Source organism: Nicotiana tabacum, chromosome 21, assembly GCF_000715075.1.
Source record: "Nicotiana tabacum cultivar K326 chromosome 21, ASM71507v2, whole genome shotgun sequence".
Lineage (NCBI taxonomy): Eukaryota > Viridiplantae > Streptophyta > Magnoliopsida > Solanales > Solanaceae > Nicotiana > Nicotiana tabacum.
In genome coordinates, this window is record NC_134100.1 from 20,148,420 (window position 1) to 20,174,857 (window position 26,438).

The window sequence follows — 26,438 nt, forward strand, 5'->3', positions numbered from 1 at the left end:
CTCCGACCTATACCCCAGCTCGTCACTACTTTCAACCTAAGATTAGGTTTGTTAGTTATTGAATACATGGGATCGGTTGTACTCATACTACACTTCTGCACCTTGCCTTCAGATGTTGGATGCTGATATTGGTGTGTTCGACGGGAGTTGGAATTGAAGACGTACCTGCGTTCCGGTTGTAGCTGCCTTTTGTTCATGGTAGCCTTAAATTCATAAAAATCTGTTTATATACATTTTGAATAAATGATGTATTTATTTCATACGAGCTTTGTAAATTCTAATCTTAGAAGCTCGTGATTTGTACTACCAGTCCTTGGGGAATTTCTTGTATAAAAGCAGTTGTATTATTATTTCTTTTCTTAATAAATCTCCTTAAATTGGATAGTTTTTAATTGAGTTGGGTTAGGTGCTATCACGACTAGTTGGATTTTGGGTTGTGACATAAATAGATACTCCATAATTTTTTATTTAAATTTTTTTTTTTGCAAAGAGCACATCGAAACAGAAAATTCTAAGGCAAACCTTCTTGTTGTATGAAACCTTGGGTGACAAATCTACCATTGTTTCTTACAACCTTGCCATTCTCATCAAGCTTCTTGTTAGATATCCATATTGCAGTTCCTTTGCTTGGTAATAGATTTCCATACTATTGATTCTTGAGCATTGTTCAACAAATCTTGCACTGCTATCATTCATCGCTTAATGCTTCTTCATGTATGTCTAGTTCAACTAGCATGGATGTGCCGTTATCAGTTTATTGCTAGCTATTCACTGCAAGTTCTCCATCTTTATTCACAATTTGCTTAGAAAAGTAGTAGTATAAGGAAAACGCGCACGTTGAGATTTCTCTATAATTAATGTTCTAAATTTCATATAACCGTGAGTAGTAATGAATAAGGAATATACCAAGAATCTTACCAAGATTGTTGCAACCAAAGGAAATAAGATAACCAAAAATTGATTTTTCTTCCTTCTCATAGCTCAGCCAGAATTTCATTCAAGATAAGATCCAATAAAAAAATATTAAAGCACATATAAGCCAATGATGACAATTTATGCAAAAATGATTCTTTCTTTTCAACTTTGCATTCAATTCAGGCGCCAAACTAAATATGTGAAAGATCATGCTTGTTGCAAGAAAATGTCAAACAAATACTATTAAAACTCGCATCGATGATCACTGCAAATGCGTCATTTTCTTATTAAAAAATATGACATATGCAAAAGTAAGGATAATCATCAATAGAAACATATTCATGTACCTTCCAAGCTTTGGAGTCTTAGGAATAGCCGAGTATCTCCACTTGCACAAGTTACCGAGGCATCAAAGTTAAACAACCTTCTCAAATTTGAATGAAGAATTGGAACTTTCACCAAGAGAATGAATATAAGAAGTAATTCTCTTCACAAATTATCTTAAGCTCATAATTACATGAAAGGAATGCATGTATGCTTGCTTATTGTAACGCTTATACAAATGACATGGTTCATGCAAGAAATAAATTCATGCTAATCAAAATCTCTAAGTCAATGATAAGATTAACACCAAACATAATAGTAGTATGTATGAACTTTGAAGCATCTTTAATCATGTGCCTTGACCAATCATTATGCAAATGTCATTTATCCCTTTTTATGGCTGGACTCAGGATTCCTGCAAAATAAATTAATTTATTTTTGGTACCCAAATCTTTTTGGGTCCTTTATGGTTAGTAGCTAGTGTAATTGGAGATGCATGTATCTATTTAGTTCTCCAAATATATTTTGATCTAATATGACTTTTGGCATAATTGCATGCAATACTTTATGTCCAGAATTGCCACAATAGTGGCATATAATATGAGAAGAAGAGTGTTTACCTGTAGATACCACATTAGTTTACTTGAAACTTCCCTTAATCAACTTGTTTGAAATAGAACGTCTACTAGTAAATCCCTTTTCAGTTGACTTATAGCTGTTAAAGTTGAGAGTTGACTTTGATCGATCAAAGTAGGGGCCAGAGGATTTGTGAAAGCTGGTTATTTGTTTGCGAAGCTCAAAATTATCTTCTTGAAGTAAGTTGTTCTTCACCAGATTTTCTTCAAGCTGAATATCTCAGTCTTTCTTTTTATTTCTCAACTTGTTATATTCTTCAAGTTGGATCTCCAATTCTTCTTCTCTTTCCTAAACTTATTATATTCATTAAGACCTTTCTCAAGATTGTTGAGAACCAATTCAATATTTTCCTGGCATTCATCATATTAATCACAATACGTAATAGGAGTAGGACATACCTTGTCAATTTCTCCCATTGCCATGAAACATAGGTTCTTCCTTCTTTCGTGATCGTTTTATTCTTCAGATTCATCCTCGTCGCTCCAAGATTTGTGATTCTTTTTCTTGAGTTCACAATCTAGAATAGTATTAAAGCACACCTCGTCAGGTTTTCCTCTTTCCTTGAGACATATGTTTGTCATTTATTCTTGATCATCCTTATCGCTCCAAGTTGAGATTCTATGATTCTTCTTCTTGAGGTTAAGACATTTTAATTTCATATGTCCAAGTTTACCACATTTGTAGCAGCATATGTTGTCTTGTTGTTGAATCTTATTCTTGTGATTCTTTTGATGATTCTGGATGGATTGAGATTTTCTATTCAGCTTGTTTCAACTTTTCTTTTTTCTCATCCTGGGTATCATGGCCAAGTCTTCACGATCTTCACCATTTTCATATTCTTCAAGAGTGGACTTGGATTCAATTTCCTTAACTTTGTTGGTGTTCTCATGGATATTTTCCAATCTCTCCCATATAGCTTTAGCAGTCTCACAGGTGGATATTTTCTTATATTCTTCTTCACTAATCGCACAATAGAACATGTTATTGCTCTAGCATTTGTTTGCATAATATCCAACTATTCTTTTGTATAGTCAAATATGGATGCCCCTTTTACAAGATTCTTTCCATCACTGTTGTTCGGAATAGGCCTTGGTCCATTCTGAATAACTAGGCAGGCTCGATAATCTATGGATTTAACATAAACCTTTATTATTATTTCTTTCCAATGGCTATAGTATTGACTATTGAAATACGATGGCCTTCTTGTTGAGTATCTCTGTTGAAGTACGGTTCCGGTAATTTGATGACCTGCCATGGATATTTTCTCACTTGTTGTTAAGCAAAAATAAAGATGTGAGACCTGTTCTGATCCCAATTAAAAGTACAAGAGGGGAGGGGTGAATTGTATGCCTATTAAAAATTGGTCGACTATATTTAGACTTAGTCGACTGATACGGAGATAGCCTACACAGAACGTTTAGTTCTTTTGATTTAAACAAGTGTAAATCACAACAAACAATAAAGGAACATAATATAATATGAGAGCGATAAAGTAAATGGCACTAGAAATTTTTTTACTGGTTCGGAACTAATGTGGTAACCTAATTCAGTCCTCTTGTGTTGCAAGAGTATTATCTTTTAGATCTTTTCATAAATACAATTGAGTACAGCCTTTGTAGTTTTCAGCGATCGCCACCAACGTTGACAAGGTTGGTTTTCACTTTCTCACCAACAAAAAATACGGGTTGGTTTTGACACGCTCACCAATAATGTATAAGATTGGTTTTCACTCACTCACCAAAAACGACACTTTGATTTTTACTCGCTCACCAAAGAAACGAATAATGACACAACCTCTCAGTATTTTCCCCTTTCTCTTTGTCTTTTATGACACTTGTAAACTTAAGAATACAGTGTTTGACTAAGGTGTAGAAAGAGTAAGAAAGTTGTCTGCGATGCTGGTACTGAGAAATGTCTTCAGAACTTCTTTAAATAATCGTTCCTCTTGCTGCCAGTATCATCTGTTCATATTTGTTGTAAATCTTCCTTGATATGAATTCTGATTTTCCTCATAGTTGAAGTGCTTGGTTCCTTTTTGAGATGTGATCGTCGAATGAAATTCCTTTTGTAGCAGTAGCATCATTAATTCCCTTGCCATAAATTGATTGATTCAAAGTGTACTTGAAAGCAAATCTCCTCTGTATTAGATGGCAAACCTTTGACGATGCTTACCATGCTTGGACTTGGACTTCTTTATCCCATTAAGAGAGAATCTTGATTTAAGAAATGATTTTTTAATAATTAATCTCATTCCTTTTATAACTCAACACTGACATCTCCTTTATTCATGCCTATGTAGGAACTTGCAGAATATCCTTCTTAGAATATTAGCTATCTTCTTTCCTTTTGTGCAAGATCACCTATTTGAATTTGCCTTTTACTTTCGTCCCTTGCAGGATCTTTATGTTATTTTCCCAGTGTCTTGATTCACCCATTGATCTTGTCCTTCTTCCTCTTGATTTGGCTTCTTTCCAACATTTTGTGCTAATCACTTCTAGACTGTGACCATATTTGAGATTTCTTTGTAAATAACTTTTCTTGTGCACTATATGAATTTGGCATTCCCTTAATTTGAGAAAAATTTTCTTTCCTTCAAAGAATGAGTACTGGAAGGTTTTCCAAGTCTTCTTTGGCCTTGCTATTAATTTCCCCCATAGTCTATATAGGGTGGTACCACTAGAGATTGTGAGCACGAGATTTTTGCCTCACACGAATTACTCCTACAGAATTCCAAAGAATCAGATTTTTCTTTTAATTATTTGTTATTTTATGATTTATAGTAGAATTTTTCTGATTATTTGTATTTTTGTGCATGTTTAATTTTATCTAATTCATAAAAAATATAAAAATACATTGCATTTACATTTAGGGCTTAATTTTACATTTTAGATTAATTAGTAAATTAATTTGTTTGAAAAAAATAGAAAAACAATACAAAAATAACTCATTTTTGCATTTTACCTTTTAGCTTCGAATTTTGTAGTTTTATTTTAGTTGGTAATTAATTAGTTGTTGTAAATATTATTTTAAGTAATTAATCTAATTTGGTAGGATAATTTGGTCTAGGAATTAATTTAGGTTTTTATTTAATTTAAAAAGAAAAAAGAATTGTTGAAATTGAAAGAAAAAGAAAAAGGAAATTAGGAGTTCGGATGTTTGGGCCATTTTAATTAAAAATTCCCCAGGCCCAAACGATTTTCACCCTTTACCCACCTCAAACCGGACCAGACCCACGTTATACCCGATCCAACCCCGTCATTTACCAAAATGACCACGTTTCAATTACCCCAATCAGGACAGTTGATCTCACTCGATCGAACGATCCGGAACTGGGGTCCCTTTTAATATATAACTGTCCGAATCCTTGACCCCCTCGGTTCATCTCCTCACTCCTCACTCCTCATCTCCCTCATCAGAGAACACCTAAACCCTAGCGCCGTCCTTAAATTCTCCACTCGCTGGCCGGCGACGCCACCTCCAATCACCCCCAAATTAACACCATATAATCCCCAGCCCTTCTTCTTCCTAAATCCTGAAACACTTGCCCTCAAATCCCCCTACATCTCTTTGAATTTTAGATCTAAGTTCAAGAGCCAAACCCTAAAACCCAAATCTCCCCAAATCGTCGAGGTTCAGTAAAGGATTGGGGTCAAGACTGATTTTATTCGTGTGTTCTTGTACACGATTAATATCAATCTCGGCCGAAATTCAAAGGTGTGAAGATTTTTCAATTCCTCTGTCCAACAGTTTCTTTTTAGGTATTTTTCCTTTTTCTGTTGCTTCTCTTTTCTTCATTTTTCATTTTTTATTCCTCCTCTCGTTTTCTTCTTCTTCCTTCTTTTCTTTCTTATTCTTTCTTATTTTTCTAGTTCTTCAAGTCATTTTGTATGCATGTTAGTTTTTTTTTAAAACTTGTTTCTTTAATTAGCATGTTTTTGTTTGTTGTTTGATTGTGTTCAAATGTAGTTTTGCCTCTATTTCCTCTTTAGGCCCAAGATTTTTTAAGTCCTTATGACTTTGTAAGTTAACAGTTGTGGGTTTTTAGTTTTTAATTTTTAATTGAGGCTCTGTTAAAGCAGAAGCCCAAGGGGAAAAGGGATTAGCCCAGGTTTTGCAGACCCATGTCAGTTTAACCTTGGGTCAATTTGACCCGTTTGGTTCCTGAAGTAAAAACAGGGGGTTCAAGGGTTAATTTAGAAATTTTAGGTTGAGGAATCTTGTATAACTGACGGGGAAAGCTTCCTAGAAGGTGGGATTGGGACTGACTTAGAAAACTGATTTTAAATTAAGGACATAGGAGCAAAAATGAAAATTCAAAAAGGAGTAAAAGGGCAAAAACTGAACTTATTTCTGTTGCCCTAAAACTTCACTATAAAGGCTTGTTTCTTCACCTCCAAGTGAGAATTTCAGAGATAAAAAAATACTAATAAAGAGAAACGGCTGGTTTTTTGGAAAACTTTGAAGAAACACTGAAATTCCTGCATTTCTTTGGTCCAAATTGGTTTAAATTTGCCTTAAAATTTCATAGTTAATTAAAGTGTTTTGAGACTCCAAAGGTTGTTGTTCATTTGGGTTCTCTACTGGTTTGAAGAAGCTGGGCTTTGTTTGGTATTGCTGGGTGAAAAAATATTTTGAGTTTGGAGTTAAAAGTTTTGGTTTGAGCTGCTGATTTTGCCACTGTTACATTGATGTTCTGCTGCTGCTGCTAATTCCTCATTCTCTTTATTTTTCTCTTTAATTTCCAGGTATTTCTTCAAACTATGAACAACATGTTGAAGGTTGAATTTGTGATTTCAAATGTGAAACATGACTGAATACAAGCTTCTCTGAATTTTACTGTCCTTGTTGCTTCCCTTTTTAGTAATTTGTAATAGTTTGATCTTATGCATGTTGTATTAACTCTCTCATGTTATAGATATGGTATAAGCTAAGCTACTGTTGTTTCTTTCTATTTGATTCTGTTGGGAGTATAATGTAGTTCTTGGATTCAAGTTGGTTGCACTTTTGAGCTTATGAGGTGTTTTGCTACTGTCTTGCATTAGAGAACAATTTAATGAAAGTTTAAATTCCATAGTCTTTAAGTTAAGTGAAAAACTCTCTTTGTTGGGAATTAATTGTTTTGGTTCAAGTTGTTATTCATTTAAAGGTTACAATTAATTGACGTGTGGTTTTACCTCTTTTATATGTTTGATTTGGTACGTGAATGAGTTCAATAATATGTTGAGGTATTTTGATTCCAGTTGAATGCTTAGAAAATTATGTTAAAAGTCATTGTGTAGGAACTATGAGATTAATTTCTGTTGTTGCAACGAGCAGTACTTCAATTTTTGTTTCTCTGCATAATTGCATTTTAGCTAGACAATGCACTTTATGATTTCCTTGCTTGAATTGTTCAAATATAGTTGGGTGTGGACCATGGAAAGTCGATTTAGAGCCCAAGGCTCTTGAGGATCAAGCTTATCTTTTTTCATGGGGATTTGAACTTCAGTCTCATGCCTTTACATTGATTTCAAGATCTGTTTTGGGCTTAAACTTGAGGCCTCTCAAAATGGGAGATTTGAGGTCTGCGGTTTCTTTGGGCTTATATTTGAGCCCAAGTCCTTTCTTATTTGGATGCGGCTGCATTGCAAAAGCAATTGGGCTTGCTGTCAGATTGAATTTTAAAATAACCAAAGTGGTGATTGTTTTTTTAACACAAAGCCTTATTTTTATTAGTTTTAGTTTGAACATTAGCCTAAAAAGTAATTCTAATTTCTTTAAACCTTCCTTAATTAGTTAGATTCTTAAAATTAGTTTGAGGTGTGCCATATTAGCCAAACGTACAATTTATGGCCCTCAAAAATTAAACTTAGAAAGCCCTTTTGTAATAAATTGAGGCGTGTCATGCCAAATAAAACCCCTAAGCTCATGGACCTCACAAAACTAGTTAGCTTTTATAGAAAATTTGAGGTGTGCCATTTTCATTAAATAACTCATGGCCCTTGTGTAATTAATGCTAACTCTTCGAAAATCGAATTGTGCCATCAATTAAATTTTCCACGGCCCTCGCAAACTTTGTTATTAATTTGGAATTTCGTAGCTGCTTTAGACGTGCTATTTAAATTGATTCTCTTTTGTTAAATCCGGGTGTGCATTTCATGTGATCCAATTTTAATTCTTAACAACGTTAAATAGAACGTGTCGCGAATTGCGGGTGCATTTCATGTGGCGTGGTTCAAGGCATGTTTTAAATAACGTTGAAAATTGGATAACGTTTTAAATGCACAATAGGTTAAAATGTGTAGTAAATCGGATAATAGGACAATTATTAATAGTTTAAGCGACCGTGTTAGAACTATGGAACTTGGGAATGCCTAACACCTTCTCCCGGGTTAACAGAATTCCTTACTTAGAATTTCTGGTTCGCAGATTTCAAAAGGAAAGTCGAATTTCCTCGATTTGGGATTTAAAATAAACCGGTGACTTGGGATACCAATTAAAATATTCCAAGTGGTGACTCTGAATTGAATAAATAATCCCATTTCGAATAATGTCACTTAAAGTGGAAAAACTCCCTTATCCCCTTTCGGGCGATAAAAAGGAGGTGTGATAGAGATATTATCCATCTTTTTGATAGATACAATATTCTTTGATCAATGTAGCACATTTTCTTATTGAAATATTCCATGTCATCTCCTTCAATCTTTTGGTTTCTTTCCTTTATTTTTCTTGTACCAATCTTCTAAAGATCTTCTATAATTTTTTTCATATTTTCTTTGATACATTTTGAAACTTTCTTCCAGCAAGGTAAATCATCTCAATAAATATCAATAATATCCTATATAAAAGAAGTGTGCATTATATATATTTGTTCCTCAACTTTGTCGTAAATCAACCATCATTCTTCCATCTGCTTTCCACAATAAACCTGTACTAATAAAACAAATTTACCACAAGTAAATATTCTTTGATTAAACCCTTATGTTGGTTTGTTATCATCAAAATTAGTCTATGAAACTTTGGGCTAACACCATCTGTAATAAGAAAAGAATGTTGCTTGATAAGTAGCTGCTCTAGAAAGACAAATAAGTATCACGACCCAAAACCCTAACCTGTCGTGATGACACCTAACATGATACTAGGCAAGCCGACATTTCCAAAATATTCCCAAAAATTACCACAAAATGAATCAAAATAGTTTTAAATAATAAAAGTTTTCATAAATGGGGTAAAAACCCAAAATACAAATGCGTAAAATTCCCAAATCAAGGTGTCACTGAGCCCATGAGTATCTATACATCACCAGTCTAGAAAAGAAGTGGCTATGAAAGTCTAGATATAAATACAATAAAAGAAAAAGATATGGAATGATAAACAAGGACTGCGAACGCGGGCAGCTACCTTGAAGTCTCCAAAGATCAGTTGTGCACGATATCAACACCCACCGTGTCCAGAAACACCTGGATCTGCACACGAAGTGCAGGGTGTAGCATGAGTACAACCAACTCAGTAAGTAACAAGACTAAATAAAGAACTGAAGATAGTGACGAGTTACGTAGTTATAGTTCATTTTCAATAGTCTCAACAAATGAAAGTAGGCATACTTTCAAATCCGGCAATTTAAGTCAAATCAGTTTATACAAGCCATGTTCAAGTAAAAACCGGATATAATATCTCGCAGAAGTTCAAAAAGTGATATATGGAAGCTATGTGCAACAACAATGAAAGAAAATATAGCCTATCAGGGCAATAGTCACTCAGACTTTCTCAATAGCTCATCACCCGGCACTCAGCACTCAACACTCGCACTCAAGAGGTACCTGCACTCACTGGGGGTCTACAAACTCCGAAGAGGCTCCTACTGCCCAAGATCTATATCCACATGGATAACTCACGTGCTGCACGGACAACTCACATACGATAGTATCATATCAGGATCCGCACGGACAACTCACGTGCTACAGTATAAGTATCTGGATCCGCACGGACAACTCACGTGTTATGATATCGATATATCACAATCAGGCCCTTGGCCTCACTTAGTCATCAACCTTTATAGTCTCACGGGCTCTCAGTAATCATGGAAATCAACCCAAAACAGAAATGATATAACGTATCAATAAGGAATAACAGATACTGAGGTAAGATATGCAAGTAAGACTGCGACTGAGTACAAGTAGCAATTAGCAAGTAATTCAACAGGTATCACGGCCTCTGTGGGTCCCTACAGTACCAACACATAGCCTAAACATGATTTCTGACATGATATACAGTCAAATTTCTATAACACATGGAGAGCATATAGCTAACAAAGTTATTCAACTTTACAGTTCCACGAAATGGACCAAGTCACAATTCCCATGGTGCATGCCCACACGTCTGTCACCTAGCACGTGCTTCACCTCTAAAACAATCAAATAACCCATAGTCCGAGGTTTCATACCCTCAGATTCAGATTTAGAACTGTTACTTACTTTAATCCGAGTCAAAACTCTACTCCAATATGCCTTTACCTCGCAAATCGGCCTTCAAATGTCCCGAATCTAGCCACAAGCAATACAATCAATACGGGATAAAGGAATAAATTCCACAAGAAAAATACAAAATTATGAATCAAAATTCAAAATCGATTTCAAGTTGGCCCTCAGGCCCACGTTTCGAAATCCAACAAAAGTCACAAAACCCAAAATCTCATTCAATCACGAGTCTAGTTATACCAAATTTATCAAAATCCGACATCAAATCGACACTCAAATCCCCAAAATCAACTCTCCAAATCTCTAGCCTCAAATCCCCAAATTACACCTAAAAACACATTAACTAGGTGGGAAAATCAATGGGAAAACATAATTATTGAAGAAATTTAACCACACGTGACTTACCTCAAGAATCCCTTCAAAATATGTCTAAAATATTTCCCAATTCCGAGTCCAAAATGTTAAAATGATGCCAAAAATAGTGAACCCTAGCATTTATATGTCCTGCATGGTTAAACCGCACATGCGGTCCCAAAATCTGCTTCTGCGGAAGTCACTTAACCCAGCTGCCTCCGCTTATGTGACACTTGACCCGCATCTGCGGCCTTGTAGGTGCGGAAGAATCTTTGCACCCGCACCCCTAACTTATCTCTTCTTTACCCGCTTCTGCGGGCTCGCACCTGTTGTTCCCACTCCGCATGTGCGATTACACCAGCAGTGGAAGTTCTTCAGCAACTTTACAACTTCAAAACTTGAGTCATTAATCACTCGAAATCAACCCGAGGCTCCGGGACCTCAACCAAACATACCAACACATCTTAAAACATCATACGAACTTAATCGAATCCTCAAACCACCTCAAACAACAACAACAAAAACACGAATCGCACATAGATTCAACCCTAATGAACTTTAAAATTTCCAAATTCTACAAATGATGCCGAAACCTATCAAATCACGTCTGATTGACCTCAAATTTTGCACACAAGTCACAAATGACACCACGGACCTAATCTAACTTCCGAAATCCCAATCCGACCCCGATAACAAAAGTCCACTCCAGGTCAAACTTCTCAAAATTTCAACTTTCACCAATTCAAGCCTAATTCCACTACGGACCTCCAAATCATAATCTGGACACGCTTGTAACTCTAGAATCACCAAACATAACTAACGTAACCATCAAAATTGAAATATGAGGTCGTTTACACATAAGTCAATACCTGTCAATCTTTCTAACTTAAGCTTTCAATTATGAGACTAAGTGTCTCAATTCATTCTGAAATCCTTCCGAACCTGAACCAATTAACCTGGTAAGTCAAATAATAGTTGTAAAGCATATAAGGAGTAGGAAAATAGGAAACGGGTCTACAACTCTCGAAATGACCGTCCGGGTCATTACATCCTCACCCTTTGAAACAAACGTTCATCCTCGAACGGATCTAGAAAAATACCTGGAGTCACAAATAGGTGTGGATATCTGATCTAAATCTCTCACTCAATCTTTCAAGTAGCCTCCTCAACGAGCTGACCTCTCCACTGCACCTTCACTGAAGTTATGTCCATTGACCTCAATTTTCAAACCTGCCGATCTAAAATGGCCATCGGCTCCTTATCATAAGTCAAATCACCATCCTCTTGGACAGTACTGAAATCCAAAACATGAGACGGATTGCCGATATACTTCCAGAGCATAGAAACATGAAATACTGGCTGCATACTTGACAAACTAGGTGGCAAGGCAAGCTTGTAAGCCACCTCCCCAATCCTCTGAAGTACCTCAAAAGGACCAATAAACTGAGGGCTCAACTTGCCCTTCTTCCAGAACCTCATAACACCCTTCATGGGTGAAACCTTCAACAGAACCTTCTCCCCTACCATGTAAGACACACCACAAACCTTCCTATCGGCATAACTCTTCTGTCTAGACTAAGTCATGCGAAGCCGCTCCGGAATCAGTTTAAACTTGTCCAATGCATCCTGAACCAAGTCAGTACCCAATAGCCTAGCTTTACCCGGCTCAAACCAGCCCACCAGAGATCTATACTGTCTCCCATACAAAGCCTCATACGGAGTCATCTGAATGCTCGACTAAGAGCTTTTGTTGTAAGCAAACTCCGCGAGCGGCAGAAATTGGTCCCATGAACCCCCTAAATCAATGACACAAGCGCGTAGCATACCTCTAATATTTGAATAGTGCGCTCGGACTGTCCGTCCATTTGAGGGTGAAATGTTGTACTCAACTCAACCTGAGTGCCCAACTCTCGCTGCACGACTCTCCAAAACTACAATGTAAACTGCGTGCCTCTATCTGAAATGATGGAAACTGGCACACTATGAAGGAGAACAATCTCTCAGATGTAAATCTCAGCCAACAACAACAACAACAACAACAACCCAGTATAATCCCACAAGTGGGGTCTGGGGAGGGTAATATGTACGCAGACCTTACCCCTACCCCGAAGGGTAGAGAGGTTGTTTCCAGGAGACCCTCGACTCAAAAAAGCAACATGAGCCGATATATTAGTACCATAAAAATGCATAATAAAATAACAGCAACATAAGAGATATGAAATACAGAATACGAAATACGAAATAGATGGTCGGTATAGTAAAACTAGCAGGTAAAGCCCTGCATCAATAGATGACCAATGACATTCTTAGTCTAACTCCTAACTGGCTAGTCTCACTCTATTGTGCTGTAGAAATATTCACAACTTTCCCCTAACCTAAACCTTAATGCTCGACCTCCATAATTCCCTGTCAAGGGCCATGTCCTCAGTAATCCTAAGTCGCGCCATGTCCTGTCTGATCACCTCTCCCCAATATTTCTTAGGTTGCCCTCTACCTCTCTGCGTGCCCACCACAGCCAGTCGCTCACACCTCCTCACCGGTGCATCAGTACTCCTCCTCTGAATGTGCCCGAACCATCTAAGTCTTACTTCCCGCATCTTGTCCTCCATGGGGGCCACGCCCACCTTCTCTCGAATATCTGCATTCCTAATCTTATCCATCCTTGTATGCCCGCACATCCACCTCAACATCCTCATCTCTGCTACTTTCATCTTCTGGATGTGTGAGTTCTTTATCGGCCAACATTCAGTTCCATATAACATGGCAGGCCTAACCACTGCTCTATAAAACTTACCTTTTAGTAACGGTGGCACTTTCTTGTTACACAAGACTCCCAATGCTAACCTCCACTTCATCCACCCCACCCCTATATGGTGTGTGACATCCTCGTCAATCTCCCCGGTCCCCTGGATAACCGATCCAAGGTACTTGAAACTACCCCTCTTGGCAATGACTTGAGAGTCAAGCCTCACTTCAACTCCCGCTTCCATCGGCTCAACTCAAAATTTGCACTCGAGGTATTCCTTCTTCGTCCTGCTCAACTTGAAACCTTTAGACTCAAGAGCATGTCTCTAAATCTCTATCCTCTCGTTGACGCTGCCTCGTGTCTCGTCAATTAGAATAATGTCATCAGCAAATAGCATGCACCATGGCACCTCCCCTTGAATATGATGAGTCAGTGCATCCATCACCAGGGCAGATAGGAATGGGCTGAGCGCAGACCCTTGGTGCAACCCCGTAATAACTGAAAAGTGTTCAGAGTCGCCTCCTACTGTCCTAACCCGAGTCTTAGCTCCAGCATACATGTCTTTAATCACCCTAATATAGTCAACCGGGACCCCTTTATCCTCTAAGCAGCTCCATAAGACCTCCCTAGGAACCCTATCGTACGCTTTCTCCAGATCAATAAACACCATGTGGAGATCCTTCTTCCTATCCCTGTACTGTTCCACCATCCTCCTAATAAGGTGGATAGCTTCTGTGGTAGATCGCCCCGGCATGAACCCGAACTGGTTGTCTGAAATAGACACCGTCCTTCGCACTCTCATTTCTACCACTCTCTCCCAAACTTTCATGGTATGACTTAGTAATTTGATGCCCCTATAGTTGTTACAGCTCTGGACATCACCTTTGTTCTTATACAACGGGACCATTGTACTCCACCTCCACTCTTCAAGCATCCTATTAGTCTTGAATATAACACTAAATAATGCAGTAAGCCATTCCAAGCCTGCTCTACCCACACACCTCCACAGTTCAACCGGAATTTCGTCTGGCCCGGTAGCTCTGCCCCTTCTCATCTTACGCATTGCCTCCATGACTTCATCGATCTCAATGTCCCTACAATTACTTAATTCATGGTGACTGTCGGCATTCCTCAATTCCCCAAGTATAATATCCTGATCCCCTTCTTCACATTAGAAGTTTATGAAAGTAGGTCTGCCACCTCTTCCTAATCTGGTCATCTCCCATCAAAACTTTGCCGTCATCATCTTTTATGCACCTCACTTGGTCCAGATCCCGAGTTGTCCTCTCTCTCGCCTTAGCGAGTCGAAATAACTTCTTCTGCCCACCTTTGTTCCTTAGTTCCTCATACAGATGAGCAAAAGTTGTCGTCTTAGCCTCCATCACTGCCATCTCCGTCTCCTTCCTAGCTACCTTATACCTTTGACTGTTCTCTCTCTTCTCCTCCTCGTCAGTGCTCCCTACTAACCGTAGGTAAGCTGCCTTCTTTGCTTCCACTTTACCTTGGACAACTGCATTCCACCACCAATCTCCTTTGTGGCCACCATTGCGGCCCGTAGATATCCCTAACACCTCTCTCGTCGCCTTTCTTATACAGTCTGCCATCGTCGACCACTTTGTGTTTGCGTCCCCACTACTTCTCCAAGCTCCCATTGCCGATAACCTTCCTTCCAACTCCTTAGCTTTATCCTTAGTTAAGGCGCCCCACCTAATCCTGGGGCGTCCTTGTACTGACCTCTTCTTCCTCCTTATCCTAATACAAATGTCCATCACCAAAAGCCTATGCTACATTGAGAGGGTCTCACCTGGGATAACCTTGCAATCGTCGCACAAACTTCTGTCGCATCTCCTGAGGAGGAGATAGTCAATCTGAGTCTTCGCCACCGAACTTTGGTAAGTAACCAAATGTTCATCCCGCTTCGTAAAACTCGAGTTCGCAATGACTAGATCGAAAGCCTTGGCAAAGTCCAACAGCGAAATGCCCCCTCAGTTCCGCTCCCCGAAACCGAAGCCGCCATGCACCTCAGTGTACCCACCTGCAGATGACCCAATATGACCATTGAAATCTCCTCCTATGAATAACCTCTCAGAAGGTGGTATACTACGAACAATCTCATCCAACCCCTCCCAAAAGCGCCTCTTAATATCCTCATCCAATCCTGCTTGCGGTGCGTACGCGCTAATGACATTTAAAGTACCCTCACCCACCACCAACTTAATAGTCATTAGTCTATCATTCACCCGCCTGACCTCTACCATGGACTCTCTAAGATGGCTATCTACCAGGATACCCACTCCATTCTTACCCCTCAGGACACCAGAGTACCACAACTTATACCCATCCACGTTTTTCGCCCTCGATTCGACCCACCTAGTCTCCTGGACACACTCTATATTAATCTTCCTCTTCTGCAGGATTTTCGCCAACTCTATGGATTTACTCGTTAGTGAACCTATGTTCCATGACCCGATTCTCAACCGATAGGCTCCCTTGCCCCCTCTACCTCCCCTGCTACCCGACCCACCCCCTGACCCCAGCCCCACACTCTGCCCCACCCGAGGACATGCCCTTATTCTATCATCCCAGACTGCAGCCACTACACCTACAACAATCTAGAGAAGACTCGCTAGTGCACAACGGACAATAAATCAAACCAGAAGGAAACCAGTGGTAACTAGTATCCTAGATGAAAGGTTTAACTATTGCGAAGTAAAGTAATAGTAATTTAGCTAACACCAAAAGGGAAATAGTAAAACAGGAGGTACCAACTCCCGATAACAAAACCTGTGGCTGATTTGTTGTACTCGATGTAGTTGTACGCTCACGCACCACTTCCTACAGCCCTTTGCTGACACTCGCCCAGGTTGCTTTCCTTTGCCAGTGCTCGTGCGCCCAACTTGTCTCCAATACTCCGAGAATTCCTGAAAACACAGAAAATACCACGACCCAAAAATTAGAAGGAGCTATCACCGCTACCACTGGTATAGCCCCAACAATATAAAATGTACTAGGAAAGGAGAAGAAGAAAACGAGAATATAAGGGGGTGGGGGCAGATTTGGGACGCAAAAGGACAAAACCAATAAACCTAAAAGGAATGTTAAAAATAAAAGGACAAAACAAAAAGAGAAACAACTACATGAAATTATCTTCACCACGAAATTATAAAAAAGAAAAAACTAAAATAGCAAAAATGATAAAATTTATAAGGAAATTTCGATGTAGGTCAACTCTACTTAACTTAGCATTAATGAAATTATCTTGCGCTTATTAATTAAAAATACAAAAATGAGAAATTTAGTTGGCAAATGTGTAAAGAGCAGAACAACGACGTGTAATAACAGAGAAGGTTACTTTTTTACAAGTAAATAAAGCAGCGATAGAGTAAAAAAGTAAAACGTTATCTTACCGGAAAATGCGAACGGAGGATTTGCTAACGCCAGAGAATCGATTGGGTGGAAATTGAATGTTCTGAGTAAAGCTTATGAAGTACTCCCTTTCTAAGCCAACCGATCTGAAAAATAAGTAGTACTCCCTCCGTTCCAGTTTATGTGAATGTATTTCCTTTTCTGTTCGTTCCAAAAAGAATGACCCCTTTCTAAATTTGGAAATAATTTAGCTTAAACTTCCAATTCTATCCTTAATGAGAAGCTTTTATAACCATATAAATACTTTGGGTCATATTTTGATTTGTTTAGGACCACAAATTCCAAAAGTCTTCATTTTTTTGTTAAACTTCGTGTCTAGTCAAACATGTTCATATAAATTGGAACAGAGGGAGTACCAACTTGAATGAAGTACACAGACTTGGTCAGCCAATCCACAATCACCCAAATAGCATCAAACTTCCTCGAAGTCCGTGGGAGCCCAACTACGAAATCGATGGTGATCCTCTCCCACTTCCACTCTAGAATCTCTATCCTCTGAAGCAATCCACCCGGTCTCTAATGCTCATATTTTACCTGCTGACTGTTAAGACACTGAGCTACAAATCCCAATATATCTTTCTTCATTCTCCTCCACCAATAATGCTGCCTCAGGTCCTGGTACATCTTCGTGGGACCCGGATAGATGGAATACTACGAGTTGTAGGCCTCATCTAGAATAAACTCCCGTAACCCATCTACATTGGGCACACATATTCGACCATGCATCCTCAACACGCAATCATCCCCAATAGTAACATCTCTAATATCACCATGTTGTACCTTGTCCTTGAGGACAAGCAAATGAGGATCATCATACTGGCACTCTCTGATGTGATCAAATATGGAAGACCGAGAAACCATACAGGCTAAAACCCAACTGGGATCCGAAACATCTAATCTCACGAACTGGTTAGCCAAGGCCTGAACATCAATTGCAAAAGGTCTCTCACCAATAGGAATGAATGTAAGGCTACCCATACTCACTGACTTTCTACTCAAGGCATCAGCCACCGTATTGGCCTCCCCAGATGATACAAAATAGTAATATCATAGTCCTTTAGCATCTCCAACCATCTCCGTTGCCTCAAATTTAGATCCTTTTGTTTGAAAAAGTGATGGAGGCTCAGATGATCTGTAAATACCTCACAAGACACACCATAGAGATAGTGCCTCCAAATCTTTAATGCATGAACAATGGCAACCAACTCCAAATCATGGACATGGTAGCTCTTCTCATGAGGCTTCAATTGGCGCGAAGCATAAGCAATCACTCTACGCTCCTGCATCAAAACAAACCCGATACCGATCCGAGAAGCATCACAAACTGTGTAAGAACCAGAAGCTGATGTGTAGAACTAGAACTGGAGTTGTGGTCAAGGCAGACTTGAGCTTCTGAAAGCTCTCCTCACACTCATCCGACCACCTAAAAGGAACACCCTTTTGGGTCAATTTGGTCAAGGATGATGCATTAAACGAGAAACCCTGCACGAAGCGACGATAATAACCAGCCAACTCTAGAAAGCTCTGAATCTCCATAGCTGAGGACGGTTTGGGCCAACTCTGAACCACCTCTATCTTCTTCGGATCCACCCAAATCCCCTCACTGGACATGCGTGCCCTAAGAACGCCACTGAATTGAGCCAAAACTCACATTTGGAAGACTTGGCATAAAGCTTCTCCTCCCTCAACCGCTGCAACACAATCCTCAAATGTTGCACATGCTCCTCAAGCTACGAGAGTACACTACGATATCATTGATGTTACAATGACAATCGAGTCAAGATAATGCTGAAACACACTGTTTATCAGATGCATGAATGTTGTTGGGGCGTTGGTTATCCCAAAAGACATAACAAGGAACTTATAATGACCATAATGGGTCCTGAATGCTGTCTTTAGAATATCTGAGTCCCGAATCTTCAACTGGTGGTACCCTGAGCTCAAATCAATCTTGGAGAACACCCTCGCTCCCTAGAGCTGGTCAAATAGACCATCAATATGCGGAAAAGGATACTTGTTCTTGATTGTGACTTTGTTCAACTACCTATAATCAATGCACATTGTCATAGTACCATTTTTTCTTCACAAACAGAACCGGTACACCACAAGGTGACTCACTAGGCCTAATAAATCCCTTATCAAGGAGTTCTTGAAGCTGCTCCTTTAACTCAGCTGGTACCATACGGTACGGAGGAATATAAATAGGTTGAGTTCCCGGCACCAAGTCAATACTAAAGTCAATATCCCTGTCGGACGGCATGCCTTGCAGGTCTACAGGAAATATATCCGGAAAATCTTACACCACCAGAACCGATCCAATAGTAGGGGTCTCAGCACCAACATCCCTCATAAAGGCCAAATAAGATAAACAACATTTCCCAACCATTCGCTTGGCCTTCAAGTATGAAATCACTCTACTGGGAAAATAGTTTAGTAAACCTCGCCACTTAATCCGTGGCAATGCCGACATCGCCAACATCATGATCTTAGCGTGTCAATCCAGAACAACAAGACATAGAGACAACCAGTCCATACCCAATATCACATCTAAATCAACCAAACTAAACAACAAGATATCAACTCTAGTCTCTAATCCCCTAACAGTCACTACACACGATCGATATACACGATCCACAATAATAGTATCTCCCACAAGCATAGATACATGAACAGATGAAACTAGACTCACGGGGCATATCCAGATAATGAGCAAAATATGATGATACATACGAATAAGTGGAACCAGGGTCAAATAATACAGAGGCATCCCTATGGAAAACTGAGACAATACTTGTGATCACTGTATCTGAAGCAATGCCATCTGGTCTGGCGAGAAGAGCATAGAATTGGGCCTAAGCACCACCTGATCGACATCCATGTTTAGGGCGACCTCTAGCTGACTAAGCCCCACCTCGAGCTAGCTAAGCGGGTGGTGTAACTGTTGGTGCTGATGCCATCGGCCGAGAACTCTGTTGTGGAGTCCCACTCAACAACCTAGGGAAATTACTCTTGATATGACCAAGATCTCTGCACTCGAAACAACCCTTCCTCTAACGAAATTGTTGCTCCTAATACCCAGAGGAACTACCCGTAGAAACCTAAGTGGATGAGGTATGGTGAGAACTCTGTGTTGGTAGTGTACTGAATGAAGACTGTCCTGGGTGAGCACTGTAAGAACCATGGCTAACTTATGCATCACGATGATCTGGTCAAGCCGTATGAGCATGCCTGTAAGGACGACCCCTACCGTGGTGGAACTGACCCCCGGAAGGAACACCACCAAAACTAGATCCACGAGGCCTCTTGGCCTCCCTCTCAACCCGCTCCTGGCTGCAAAACATCTCTATATGCCAAGCAATATCGACCACCTCATCAAAAGTAGCACCAAATACATTCTCTCGAGTCATAAGCAACTGCAACTGATATGTGAGGACATCAATGAACCTTCTGATCCTCTCCCTATTAGTGGGAACCATCCAAATCGCATGATGGGCCAATTCAGAAAACCTCATCTCGTACTGCATCATAGATATATCATCCTGACGTAACTACTCAAATTGTCTACGTAGCTCTTGTCTACGAGACTGCAACACGAACTTCTCAAAGAAGAGAACGGAGAACTCCTGCCAAGTAAGTGGTGCTGCCCCAACCAGCCTACGCCTCTCATAAGCCTCCCACTATCTGAAGACAACCCAGAAAACTAAAAAGTAATGAACGAGACCCCGCTGGTCTTTAGAATACCTGTTTTATGAAGAATCCTCTAGCACTTGTCCAAGAAACCTTGGGCATCCTCCGACTCTGCCCCATTGAAAAATGGAGGCTGGAGCCTCCCGAACCTCTCCAATCTCCGCTGCTCATCATCAGTCATAGCAGGAACCATATGGGCATAAGTGGTTATGCCCAATGTCTGGAATCCCTGCATCACCTACTCTGGTGTGCGGGGGCGGGAGTCTAAGTACCTCCCCCAGCCTGAGAAGTGGTTACTGCGACCACCTGAACAAGACTGGTGCACATGGTCAGAATCTGATCTAAGGCCTCCTGAAGGTCGGGAATCACAATGGGCACGGCTGGTGCCTGAGCTGGCCCCACTGGCTCCTCCACAACTGGAACTTGTTCCTGAACTTGGGCAACTGGTGGATCTGCAGGTGCTGCCCTAGCTGCTATACGAGCTGCACATCTACCCCTATCACGGCCTCTATCGCGACCTCGGCCTCTCACGGCCCTAGTTGGTGGTACTGGTGGTCGTCCATGCTACCCAGTAGTACGTGTCCTCACCATCTGTAAGAGAATAAAATAACATAATTTTAGCTACCAGAATCAACAGATTTGCACGACAAGAATTCAAGAATGTGAAGTTTCCAAAGGGTTCGGCAGCCTCTCGAAGATAAGTACAGACGTCTCCGTACTGATCCGCAAGACTCTACTAAACCTGTTTATGACTCATGAGACCTATGTAACCTAGACTCTAATACCAGCCTGTAAAAACTCAAAATCCTAACGTGTCGTGATGGCTCCTAACTTGATACTAGGCAAGCCGACATTTCCAAAATATTTCCAGCAATTACCAGAAAATGAATCAAAATAGTTTTAAATAACAAAAGTTTTCATAAATGGGGTAAAAACCCAAAACACAAAAGGGAAAAATTCCCAAATCAGGGTGTCACTGAGCCGATGAGAATCTATACATCACCAGTATAGAAAAGAAGTGTCTATGAAAGTCTGGATCTAAATACAATAAAAGAAAAGACAAGAAAGAATAAACAATTAATGCGAATGCCGGGCAGCTGCCTCATAGCCTCTAAAGATTAGTTGTGCACGATATCAACACCCATCGTATCCAGAAACACCTGGATCTGCACACGAAGTGCAGGGTGTAGTGTGAGTACAACCAACTTAGTAAGTAACAAGACTAAATAAAGAACTGAAGACAGTGGTGAGCTACGCAGTTATATTTCATTTTCAGTAATCTCAAAAAAAGAAAGTAGGCATTCTTTCAAATCCGGCAATTTAAGTCAAATCAGTCTATACAAGCCAAGTGTAAGTAAAAACCAGATATAATATCTAGTAGAAGTTCAAATAGTGATATATGGTAGCTGTGTGCAAAAACAAAAAAAAGCAAATATAGCCTATCAGGGCAACAGTCACTCAGACTTTCTCAATAACTCATCACTCGGCACTCAGCCCTCAACACTCGCACTCAATAGGTACTTGCGCTCACTCGGGGTGTACAGACTCCGAAGGAGCTCCTACAGCGCAAGCGTTATATCCGCACGGAAAACTCACGTGATGTATGGATAACTCACGTGCGATAGTATCATATCAGGATCCGCACAGACAACTCACGTGTTATAGTATAAGTATCTGGATTTGCATGGACAACTCATGTGATATGGTATCAATATATCACAATCAGGCCCTCGGCCTCACTTAGTCATCAATCTCTCTAGTCTCTAGTCTCACGGGCTCTCAGTAATCATGGAAATTAGCCCAAAATAGAAATGATATAACGTATCAACAAGGAATAGCAGAGACTGAGGTAAGATATGCAAGTAAGACTACGACTGAGTATAAGTAGCAATTAGCAAGTAATTCAACAAGCATCACGACCTCTGTAGGTCCCTACAGTGCTGATACATAGCCTAAACATGATTTCTAACATGATTTACAATCAAATTCCTATAACACATGGAGAGCATATAGCTAACAAAGTTATTCAACTATACAGTTCCATAAAATGGACCAAGTCACAATTCCCATGGTGCATGCCCACAGGCCCGTCACCTATCATGTGCGTCACCTTGAAAACAATCAAATAACCCATAGTTCGAGGTTTCATACCCTCAGAACCAGATTTAGAACTATTACTTACCTCAATCCGAGCCAAAACTCTGCTCTAATATGCCTTTGCCTCGCAAATCAGCCTCCAAATGTCCCGGATCTAGCCACATGTAGTACAATACAATCAATACGGGCTAAAGGAATCAATTCCACAAGAAAAATATGAAATTATGAATCAAATGGAAATCGGTTTCAAGCCTGCCCCCGAGCCCAAGTCTCGAAATCCAACAAAAGTCACAAAGAAAGCCCATTCAATCACGAGTCTAGTCATACCAAATTTATCAAAATCCGACATCAAATCGACACTAAAATTCCCAAAATTAACTCTCCAAATACCTAGCCTCAAATCCCCAAATTACACCTCAAAAATACACCAACTAGGTGGAAAAATCAATGGGAAAATATAATTATTGAAGAAATTTAACCACAACTGACTTACCTCAAGAATCCCTTCAAAATCCCTCCCAAACATCGTCCAATTCCGAGTCCAAAATGTAAAAATGAAGCCAAAAATTGCGTAACCTAGCATTTATATGTTCTGCCCAGTTAAACCGCACTTGCGGTCCCAAAATCCGCTTTTGCGGTAGAAACTCCGCGTCTCCGGAAGTCACTTAACCCAGCTGCCTCCGCTTCTGCGACACCTGACCCACATCTGTGGCCTCGCAGGTACGGAAGAATCTTCGCACATGGGCCCCCAACTCATCTCTTCCTTGCCCGCTTATGCAGCTTATTACCTGCTTCTGTGGGCTCGCATCTGCGGTGCCTACTCCGCAGGTGCGATTACACTAGCAGTGGAAGTTTTTCACCAACTTTACAACTTCAAAACTTGATCCATTAATCACCTGAAATCAACCCGAGGCCCCAGGGACCTCAACCAAACATATCAACACGTCTTAAAACATCATACGAACTTAGTCGAATCCTCAGATCACCTCAAACAACATCAAAAACACGAATTGCGTATAGATTCAAGCCTAATGAACTTTGAAATTTCCAAATTCTACAAACGACATCGAAACCTATCAAATCACGTCCAATTAACCTCAAATTTTGCACACAAGTCACAAATGACACCACGGACCTATTCTAACTTCCAGAATCCTAATCCAACCCCAATATCAAAAAGTTCACTCCCAATCAAACTTCTCAAATTTTTAACTTTCGCCAATTCAAGCTTAATTCCGCTACGGACCTCCAAATCACAATTCGGATACGCTCCCAAGTCCAGAATCACCCAACGGAGCTAACAGAACCATCATAATTTAAATCCGAGGTCGTTTACACATAAGTCAGCATCCGATTAATGTTTCCAACTTAAGCTTTCAATTATGAGACTAAGTGTCTCAATTCATTCTAAAATCCTTCTAGATCCAAACCAACTAACCCGGCAAGTCAAATAACAACTGTAAAGCACATAAGGAGCAGAAAAATGGGGGAATGGGTCTACAACTTTTGAAACGACCGGTCAGGTCGTTACGATGAGGCCAGAGAAGGAGACACCATTCTATAAAGGGTGTCATTAGATAATGTTTAACCAAAAAAAATGTTAAACAAAAAAATATTAAACATATAATAAAGTTGGAATAGAAAAATAAAATCTTGTATCTTCACAATCCTAAATTACAATTACATACAAATAGGATTGTGATAATAAATCAGCGTCACGCACAGAAAATCTTGCCTAATCCACTGACAGGGCCTAGTGGATGGCATTCTCTAAAGGGCAAACACAAAACTAACTGGACTGAAATTAATTATATTCGCTAGTCAAAAATTATATATATATATATATATATATAAATTATACATATTATCAGCAATTATTTTTAGAAGCAACTAAAATATACATTTCTCTTGTCTATATGTTCGTAATGATGATCTTCCGGAACGCAAGTGAATCTTGCTTGTCAATTGTCTTTTCTATGTGTCAAGATTTAAGAATTTACTCATGCCCATTTGCCATTTCGATTGCAACTCATTTTTTCTTTTTCTTTTTCCTTCTTTTAAGATATGTTATGGTTTTGATTTTTGGACATTATAAGATTGTGGTTTCCTAGTGTTTGTGAGACACGAAAATGTAAGATATATTGATCTCTTTAAAATAGTTGGAAGATATTTGACTATTTGAATTGTGAATACGAGACAGTTTTCATTGGAAAAATAGAATAAAGAACTCCGACATTGTTAATGACTTAGTGAATGAAATAATTAAGAAACATAAAAAATGGTTGCAGTTGGAGGGCATTACTCACATACTAAATGCGGTTCAACCGGAAAATCCTTTTGGCATGCACCAAAAAGATGTGGTGACATGGGAATTCTTTTGTCAGTTCATAAAATGTTTTGTTAAAATTGTTAAGTTCTTTGAATGAATGTGAATGGGAAATGGAAGAGGTAACTTTTGAGTTGCACTGCTTTATCTTATTCTTTTATTGTTTATAAATTTAGAGGCTTAGCCTCATTTTTCATATATGAAAAATCTAAAAACTTCTTCTTTTTTGTCTACATTGTTGCATTATTTTTTCAGATAAACATAAGTGTCAAGTGTTGCATTATTTTTGTCTACATTGTTGCATTATTGTTGCATTATTTAAGGACACACAAGCAACTTGTGGGCTCGAAATTATTTTATATTTTTCCCAAAAGGCCAACACTTGTTTTAAAAATAAATTATGTGTTTTGAGGCCTTAAAACCTCTTTTTTGTCTCACCTCAATTTGTGTGCACAGTCCGAGCGTGTATCCGAAAAGCCATAATGTGCAAATCTGTGAAATATGGTGAATTTTGCTTTTAAAATAAATTTAGGTTGACTTCGGTCAGCATTTTGGGTAAACGGACTCGGATCAGTGATTTGACGGTCCCGAAGCGTCCGTAGAAAAATATGGGACTTGGGCATATGCCCGGAATCGAATTCCGAGGTCCCAAGCCTGAGAAATGAATTTTTGAAGAAAATTATTTAATTGAAAATTTTAGAGTTTTGGAAATTTGAATGTAATTAAATTTGATAGAATCGGGCCCGTATATTTGTTCCGGATCCCGGTACAGGTCTTATATGTGATTTAAGTCGAGCCTGTAAAATTTGGTAGGAAATGGACTTGAAATGACGTGAATCGGACCTTCGGTTGTTAAAATTTGAACTTAAGAGTTCATGAGATTTTTCTTTGATTTTGATGCTAAATTCATAGTTATTGGTATTATTTTGATGACTTAATCGCACGAGCCAATCCGTATGATATTTTTGGACTTGCGTGCATGTTTGGTTTGGAGCCTCGAGGGCAGGAGCTTCACAAATGCGAAGAGAACAGGAATCCTCAGGGTTCGCATTTGATCGCAAGTGCGAGGAAAGCAGGTTTCTTAAGGGTTCGCAATTGCAAACCCTGATCGCAATTGCGACATTAGAGACCCGCTAAAATGAATTTCAGACGAGATTTCAACCATTTTTACAACCTTTTCAAAACCTAAACACCTTTGGGCGATTTTTCAAACACAAGTACTCTTGTAATCGATTGTAAGTCATTTCTAGCTCGTTTTCATTAATCTTTAACATCTTTTCACATGACTTCAACTCAAAATCAAGGGTTTTCATGGGGGAAATTGGGTGTTTTGGGTAGAACTTAGGTTTTTCAAATTTTAGGGATTTGGACCGCGATTTGAGGTCCGATTTCAAAACAAATTATATATTTGGGTTCGTGGATGAATGGGTAATCAGATTTTTATTCGAACCTCGGGTTTTGACCCTGTGGG